Raw genomic sequence first — 9313 nt, 5'->3', positions numbered from 1 at the left:
AAAGAAAATAATAATACTAAAAATGAAATTAAAAGATGTGTGCAGATTTAAATCCAAATATCAGGCATGAAGCTGTACACATTTTAGAGCTTACAATAAAGGGGAAGATTTTTTTTTTTACTTGATCACTAGCATATGACTTTTGTCTTGCCATAGTTTTTTTCTGGATCTATCAAAACATTTCTTGAAGATAAGACCCTATTATCCTTGCATTAATTGTGATATATTTCATGAAGTCTTTTATGTACCAGCTCACAAAAAAGTTAAGTAAATTATGATAAGTATCATTACCTAAATCACAATTTTTACTACCATTAACACTTTATTTTTATTTTTGTCCACTGAAGTTTGAACATCAGTTAAAATTATTCTATCAATGTTAAATAATAAACATCTCACTGTTACACCAAACTTAGTAACCAACTGTCTTTGATTTGACAAGTACCAACTTCTGGCAATAGAAGTACTTTCTCTGTGCTCTGTGCATTACTAATCTTGTCTTGTACTGCTGTGGCTAAAGTTGTAAATAAGATGGTCATTGTAAAACCAAAGATGCATTTGATCTCAGTCAAAGGCCTGGAAAATAATACCAAATAGAAGGAAGTTTCTAGTACTCTAATATGGTTCTTTCTCAGCTGCTTTAAGTATAGCTCTGCTCTGAGATAGAACTTAAAAGTCAACTGTTATACTTTTTGTCCCATTTGAAGTCCACAAATAACCCAAAACATGACAAAGTTAATGGCAAGTTAAGCAAGTAAATATTTTATTATATGGTATAAAATAAATAGACTATAATTATGCAGAATAATAATATATTGTATATATAATTTGTATTATTGATATTCTTCATCTATTTAAAGTAACAGGTTTTTATTGAAATATCTGAGTACTCATCATGCTGGCTATAATTAGGGTAGAAATCTTTGGAAACACAAAATATCAAATGACAGAAAACTAGAGATGTCCAGTTTCTAAGTGATTTTATTGCACAGAAGTATACTGATCAAGAGGCAAACATTAATATTAAATTTATTAATATTAATTATAATTTAATATTAATATTAACTCAAATTAATATTAATATTTAATTAACAATAATTTAATATTAATATAATTTATATAATAATAAAATTACTTAACTTTGTCTTCTTAGACTGTAAGCTAATTAAGGCCAAACTGTACTTTACACACCTATACATTAGGTAATCTAAAAAAATATGGTTTTAATGCTTTGTCTCATATATTCTAAGTTCTTTGTGAATATTCATTAGTTTATTTCTATATCCCTATTGGAAAACTACTTCATCCTAGTACATAACAGGGTCTCCCAGGAGAAGATTAGAAAAGCAACACTTAAATAGAGCTGAATAAGGTTTCCTTACCATTCTAACAGACTAAAGTAATGTTCCCCCAGCACTCAAGAACACTGTGTATCAAATAAGACGAAGTCTCTTGTGAAATGCCAAACTACTCTAAGCAAGAATTCAAATATGTCTATACAAAATAATCAAGATGCAAATTCAATCTCCATAATTAAGATGTAAGAAACTACACAACTTAATTCAGGATTCCTATTTTAATTATGTTCTTGGTTAATTTTACTTCCCAGCAAACATTCTCTCAGATATTTACCAGGAACTTTGTATGTGCATGATGCTGTACTGAGGACTGAGGATGTATGCAAGACAAAATACAGAAACCGTAACCTCCAGTTTCAGAAAATTAGTGTTTTGATTGAAATGATAAAACTCATGCATATAACAATAAGACAAAATTAGAAACCCTCAACAGCATATTTCTGAGAAAAGTACTAACCAAGTGAAGAAGTAGGAAATCTAGGTGAGGAAGAGGAAGACTTCAGAAAGCAGGTGGTATTTATATTGGAAATGTTGTGATAAGTACAGAGTGAATATGTACAGAGATAGCTCATTTCAGTTCAACACCAAGTTTCACTGGAACTTACAGGCTACCTAAGACTGCCGGAACAACTTATCACATATTAGTTTAAGGCAATGCAAGCTTCCTATATTATGGTTTGAGGTTTCAAAAGTCTCCACAGCTATCACTTAACTGAAATCAAGGTACAAACAGATGTGGGTTCCTTGTGGAAAACTCCTGTTTCTGTATCGTTCCCACCTTCCAGAGGCCATCTAGATCTCAACATCTTCATTCTATCCATCATCACTCTTTCTTCCTACTTAGTATTATCTCTCCCTTTCCTGTTTTTATTTAATGTAAGTGAGAGAGAAACCATTTGTTTTCCTTCAAATCTGCTCAATACTATATTAATGTAGAAAATGCCATTTTTACTTATAGGTGAATTAATAATATGAAGCGCAACTTAAGTAGATATAATACCTTTATCATACTTCATCTTAAGTGTGAAACAATATTTTTGTTTTAAAAATATGAAAACAATATAAGCCCACCGCTGTAGATAATATTCTAGCACTATGAACAGGCTGTATTACTTATAATTATTCACTTCTTATTAACAGCCTTCCAAGTTCATCATGTCTCTTAAATCAAGTTTAACAATAATCCATAATCCAAATGTGGCATTTGCATCATGTTCAGAACTGAGAAATGCAGAAAACAATTTTGCATATTGTAAATATATCTGCACACATACCTCTCATGTTGTACTGAACTATTTCTCTTGCCATGTTTTCTTTTTTTAATTTTTATTGATTCTTAGTTTCACATCATGTACCCCTGCCCCCTCAAACCCACCCTTCATTGTTACAACCTCCCTCCACAAAAAAAAAAAAATAAACACACACGTATAGAAACATAGAAAACATCTCATCGTGGAAGCTGTAGTATGTTACAGTGTGCCCTTCAATATATCCCTCTGTCCACACATCTTTACTTGCAAATGCTCGTTGCAATGAGTCGTTAGTCTGGTTCGAGGTCTCTGACTTTGGTGATACCATCAATACTAGATCCTCAGTAGGACTCCTCCTGGTTATCCTGTTGTTGCCTTGTATCATAGAGATCCTGCCACTTTAGATCAGCAGGACTGATCCTTCCACATGTCCCAGCCAATGGCAGATGATATAGATTTTGGGGTGGGTCAACTCAGAGCCCAGCATCTGGGACAGGGTGGCAGCTGAGCTGGTCAGTGCACCAGCTTTCCCTTACCTGCACTACCACGGTGAGCTTTCCAGCACTGCTCTGGGTAGACTAACCAGGGTCAATTCTCCTGCTCTTGTGCTCTTGGGGCCTGCTCACGTGCACCCCTGCCGCCAGAGCTAGATCTATATTGCTGCCTGGGAAAGGCACAGGGCCTATTCTCCCAAGTGCTACTATCCCTGAGAGGTGGTACCAGTTCTCCAGAGCACTACAGCAGAGAGGGGCAGAACCAGATCTGTACAGACCCTGGGCTTCCAAGTAGTCCCCAACAACTGCCCTAACAAGGGACTTCCACATGTTCTCTAATGTCCACCACATGCGTGCACATTACAGCGGCTCCCACTGCATACACTGGGGGACCTTTAGGCAACAGATTTGATGGCAAACCAGTGTCTACAGCCTGCCTGTACACTGCACTAGTGGACAGGTCTGTGGGTGGCATGGTGGTCCGGAAGTCTCTGTCTTCCTCCTCCCTCGCTGCTCTGCATGGTGATCAGCCAGGTTCTGTTTGTCTACGACCGCCCTATGCAGTGGGGCAGAAGGTCAGTCTGTGGGGCATCTTTCTCTGCTAGCACTGTGCATGGCATTGCAAAACTCTGTCTTTCTCCTCCTGTGCTATGCTGTCTGTATTTTATTTGATTTGATTTTTCTGTGTCCTAGACATAGGACAGCTCTGGACACCAGGCCAGGTATGAAGCTAGGATGAACAAAGGACTGTTGTCTGCTCTGCCCCTGACTGATATAAGAACAATGCCAAGAACACGGTGTCTCTTTACCCATTCTCAGGTGGTTTTCCTTCCTTTTATAACTATATTTGTGATTATCTCAGGTCCACACAAATAACTCAGGACAATAAAATCCTGTATAATTTATCCAATTTAAGGTCCTTAAACTGCAACATCAAAGCTCTCTCTGTCACATAAGGTAAAGTGCTCACAGGTTCTTGCGACTAGGATGAGCATACTGGAGAGATATAGAAGGTTCAGTCTACTTCAGCTATTAAAGTCAATATTGCTTATTAATTTTCACATTTTAAGTCATTCACATTTATAGCCATAAATAGGTTTATAGTCTGTATTTGTTCCTTAAAATTTGGAATTTGGATATTATTATTGTGGTGCCATACATTTCAACCGACTTCCATTTTTTCTGAGTCTTAAAATTGCCTATCTATACAGTGTGACGGGTGCTGTGATTACAGCAAAAATCCAGAAAAAGCTAAGCCTGAGGTAGAGAGACACAAAATGGGTGTATAATGTAAAAAATTACCCCCAATGTAGCATAAAACAAAAATATGAAGACATGGGATGATAAAAGATTCAGCTACAGGACCAGATGTGCTTGAGAAACTCCTCCCCCTCCCTGCAAAAAACCCAACATGCCTTTATTGTCCTAGAATTTCTTACCCTGACTTGCTCTTTAACCATTGGTATTTCTGACAATGTGGACACTCATCAGAGTCATCAGAAGAGTAGCTTACATATGCAGCTTGTCACTCCCCAGCTCAGCATTAGTTTTTATAATCTCAGTTCATTAGGAAGTAAAATCTGACATTGCAAATGCTAGCAAAGTTTACAGGTAGTTTGTATAGAAAACTTAGAAGTCATGGACTAAGGCTTCTCTTTGGCCTGAGCTCCCACTTTATAACCTACTCTAGGTAAAAGGAAGTAAAAATGTATATCTCCACATTGGTTGAATTTGAAAGCAAGTAGTTTTGTGAGATATCTATTCCATTTCTTTTAGCTGTAAAAATATTCATCGAAATATATTTTATTGTTTTGTTCATTTTTTTCTTTTTTTTCTCAAAGCACTAAAGCCCCAGTGATAGAGTCACCATGGTCAGAGTGAGTCCTATTACATACAGAAAATAGGACCCCTCTACACTTGATTTTGAATAATAGCTTTAATGAATTCACAATTTGTCCATAGAAATGATAGAACAAGTGCTTATTTGAATTATTCTTCAAATATGTTTTTTAAAGGAAGCAAGGCCATTTAATGGATGAATTTGCACTAGATATGTCTAACAGTGAAAAAAATCTTTGGGGGGATTACTGGACACTGACTTTCAGTTTATAATAATCCCTCAGGAGCCATCAGTTAGAGGAGGGTCATGTAGCCTTTAAATAATAAGTGAACTATTGACTTGAGCCAGCATGATGGTTCATTTAATGAAACTTTAATACTTGAGTTTAGCTCTCAAGTTCCTGAGTTAAATAGATATCTTTAATAGTAGGCAAGAGTTGGATGTATCTATGCAATAAAAGATCTATTTTGACGGAAGGTCAAATTTCGATTTAAATGTCTTATTTTACTGTTTGCTGATCAGAGCAGCAAAGCTCAAGCAGAAGAGTCACAATGGTCATAAAGGGATACATAACATGGAGAGTATAGGTCATCTCTGATCAGAAAGGATGGGTTACACATAAGTGGAAACAAATATAATATGAAAAATATGCTTTACAAAAGGCTTTAATTCTTCCATTGTTCTTCGGTTTTTAGTATTCTGCTTTTCTTTTCTTTCTTTTTTTCCTTTTGTCAATAAGTATTCAGTTTTTAGAATTCTTAGATTTTACAGACAGAATGGTATATGTGATATTCTGCTCTGGGCTTGGAGAAATAAATAATACACATTTCCTGTTATTAAGCCAGTCACCATCTAGCAGTGGTGAAATGCATGAAAGGAGATAATATAGGAAATAGGTATATTATTAAAAGCAGGATCACTAATCATTCTCCCTGACCCACCTGAAACAAAAGCACCAGGAAACTTTGTGACCTAAACCTTTCTTGTACTTCGAGAATTCTATGTGAAGGGTCAGAAATTTAAGTATATTCCAGGCAGAAAAGACAGAAATGCATGAACACAATGCATTTCTAGGAACCATAGATATGTTGGTAGCCAAACTCTACTCAACTAACTAATAGCAGATTATATTATATAATTTGGGGAATATTTGATAAAAGAGACACAGATATGTAAAGATGAATTTCAAACAATCAACAGTAGTCTGGAGCAAATAATATTTTGTTACTTACTATAAGCTTTAGGGAAGAAGGCTCCATGAGAGTTCCAACAGAGTACAAGAACACAACAAATCTGCAGCTACCTATGCAGGGAGGAAGCCCAAAATAATTATCCTAACCACACTTTGAAGTTCTCTCCAATCTGTTGATGTGAACCTTTGACGAAATGAGACCACAGGGCCAGAGGGTATTCCAAAAGATACAAAGAAGGAAAAACACATAGAAAGTACATGTGTATGAAGAAATGGAAATGTATAGCACATGTTCAGTGGTGCAATGTTTTATCTTCATTTTGTAGTTATTGCTGAACGAAAGTCATAAGAAAGTTATGGAAAATGGCAAACTGATTTCTGATTTAGACATGCCATGGGGTAACAGGATAGGGGAAACATTTAATAGATAATTCCAGTCTATAACACTGATGAATAATTAACTGAATACATGACTAAGCTCTTTGCTTGAACACCTTTATCCTGTAAGGTATCCAGAATCATACTTTGAGAATTAAATGTATGTAAAGTTGTAGCATATAGGTGAGCTCAGAGATAAGATAGAGACCTGAAGAAATGATATTCCCTTCGTGTGTGACTCTCTAAAGGTGATATTAAAGAAGAGTTTCTGGTTAGTGGTTAGACTCTGAGAGCCACAAGGGTCCAAGTTAGTTTATTCTGTTAGTCTTCCTGTGAGGTTTATATCCCCTTTGGGACCCTAAATCCTTCCCCTATTCTTCCATAAGAGTTCCCAAGATCTATCCACTGTTTGACTGTGGGTGTCTGCATCTGAGTCAGATTCTGAGTGGAGCTTCTCAGAGGACAGCTATCCTATCTTCAACAATAACAGCATATCATTAATAGTGTTAGGGACTGGTGTTTATCCACGGGATGGGTCTCAAGTTGTCTGGTTATTACACGAGCTAAATTACATGAAGCTTGGTCTTCATGTGGGTCCCAAACAACAGGAAGGGGGCTATTCCAAAAGCTGCACCTGTGCACAGGATATGTTTTTCCACCTGGGCTGTCATGTCTAGCCTCAATGGGAGAGAAAGTGCCTAGCCTCACAGAGACTTGAAGTGCCAAGGAGGGGAGATAGTGAGAGGGGCATCGACTCAAAGGAGAAGAGAAGGGTGAATGAGAGAAGGACTATGGGAGGGGGTGACTGAGGGGGACAGTCAGCAGAATGTAAAGTGATTAAATAAAAAAAATAAAAATTATTTAAAAAACCAAAAAAATAATTTATGAATCATGAAAAGAGAGATTAAAATTAATATCAATAACCTTTGACTTCAGATGAAAAGCATATACCTCTTCACCACTAAATGTGATGTTAACTGTTTAAAAAATATGAAGAGTCTCAGCATATAATATTGCTTCTTGGAGATATATTTTCTCTTCTTTAGAAGTAGCAGACTAGTCAGCCCAATCTTACATGGACTAAATTGTACATGTGTTACAATTCAGGCATTTTTGGTCAATATTGATTTGAACACAGAATACATTCCAAAGATTCTTGATAAGTTAACTCCTAAGGGAACATTTTTCATAAAGCAGTCCACTGACTGTTTATTCTATACATATTTACTGACTAAGTACTATATTGATTGTTAAAATAAATGGAGAACAATTTTATAGGATCCCTTCCTGGTGTGTAACTAAAAAACTAGAGGGTAAAAAGTATAAGTCAATGAACAAATATAGAATATTTTAAATACAAGAAAATATCTTCATGTAGTAAATAATTAAGAGAGCTAGATTAGAATGATCAATCAACATTTGGTCTCAACAATCCAGTATCCACAAATGTTTCTAATATTTTGCTGTCACTGCTAAAAGCACTTCCTTTGTGGGTATACAGGATATAAATAGAGCTGCATCTATCTAGGACAGAAATGCACTGAAAGTAGTTTTTAAACATAAATTCCTTGGAATAATGTAATTATGAAACTTTTCTACATGATTCTTCATGTTCTAGAAATCCAAAGGAACTAAACAATACCATCTGTATTAGGACCCTCTTCCATTTAATTACACCTACATGGGTAGAGTATTGCACCCAAACTTTGACTCCTAGAGATACCATTGATCTTTCCAAATTGTATAAGGATGGGGCTTCTATCAATCAGAGTGTGGGTTTTATGATCATGTTAGTACTTTTTTAAAACACACACATAAATTGTCTCATGGGGCTTCCAAATATTTTAGAAAAACAAAGCAGGCTGAATTTGGAAGATCAACTTTAAATGAAATACAGAATATGAATATATTTCTTAAATGTGCATGAGGACCTGTTAAACAATGTAAAGACATATTAAGGAAAACTTAGTTCCCAAATCTCAGGCACTAACGTAGGAGGTTTTCAATAAAGAACAATATCACAACTTTTGTTCCACTATAACCTTGACAGATTGTTGCTGGCAGCTATTCAGTATCAGGTCAATCATAACTCGGAGGCATGTTTTAATTCTCTTTTTAGTGAGATGGAATGAAAATAAGAGCACCTGAATCTTGGAAACCAGTCACAACTGAAAGTTCTGACTCCAACTGTAGCCCTCTATCACTCAAGGCTGCGGACATTTCTAACTTAACAACATGCTAACATCAGATTCAAATAAAATATTATACATTCATCAGACTTTGGGACTATGAGCCATAAAATGAAATAGTTAACCCTAAATTCTTAACCTCTCATTCAATTGCTTCAAGCAACTCTATACATGGCTTCATATACATTTTTAACGTTACAGTTGGTAAATAGAGGCCACACAAAGGCTCCTGAGCTGACACATTAGGACACATATCAGACTGATATTTTGTTCTCACGCTTTCTATTGGTTCTCCACTCCAGAGGAAATTATCTGTTTGCCAAACAAACATCTGGAATGAACATTAAACTTACTAAAAAGAACTTGATTTTCACAGAAAGTAGAATTGAGCAGTTAAAAGGAATTCAGTTAGTTACATGACAGATTGGGTTTTATTTTGCAACCATCCAAAAAGCCATCAAACAGTGAGAGAAACTGGAGTTTTTCTCCAGTGCTGAAGTCATCAATGTCATCCTGGATCTCTGCCAGCATTTTAGGCTCTGCATGCCCTGTCTTTCTATATCACTGCTGCCCACTTCCTCGATCCCCCTCTAAGTAGTGCTAAATGTGCAA

The 9313-nt window shown here is 35.9% G+C and overlaps 1 non-coding gene across 1 annotated transcript; it reads right to left on the bottom strand.

Annotated features, from left to right (window-relative positions):
• Positions 1 to 3782: 3782 nt before the first annotated feature.
• On the bottom strand, positions 3783 to 3927 carry LOC114609206. Its single transcript, XR_003709481.1, has one exon. It is a non-coding gene; the product is annotated as a small nucleolar RNA SNORA48 (small nucleolar RNA).
• Between the last annotated feature and the right edge of the window lie 5386 nt (positions 3928 to 9313).

Source organism: Grammomys surdaster, unplaced genomic scaffold, assembly GCF_004785775.1.
Source record: "Grammomys surdaster isolate TR1022 unplaced genomic scaffold, NIH_TR_1.0 61, whole genome shotgun sequence".
Lineage (NCBI taxonomy): Eukaryota > Metazoa > Chordata > Mammalia > Rodentia > Muridae > Grammomys > Grammomys surdaster.
This window is presented reverse-complemented; position numbering and strand designations above follow the sequence as displayed.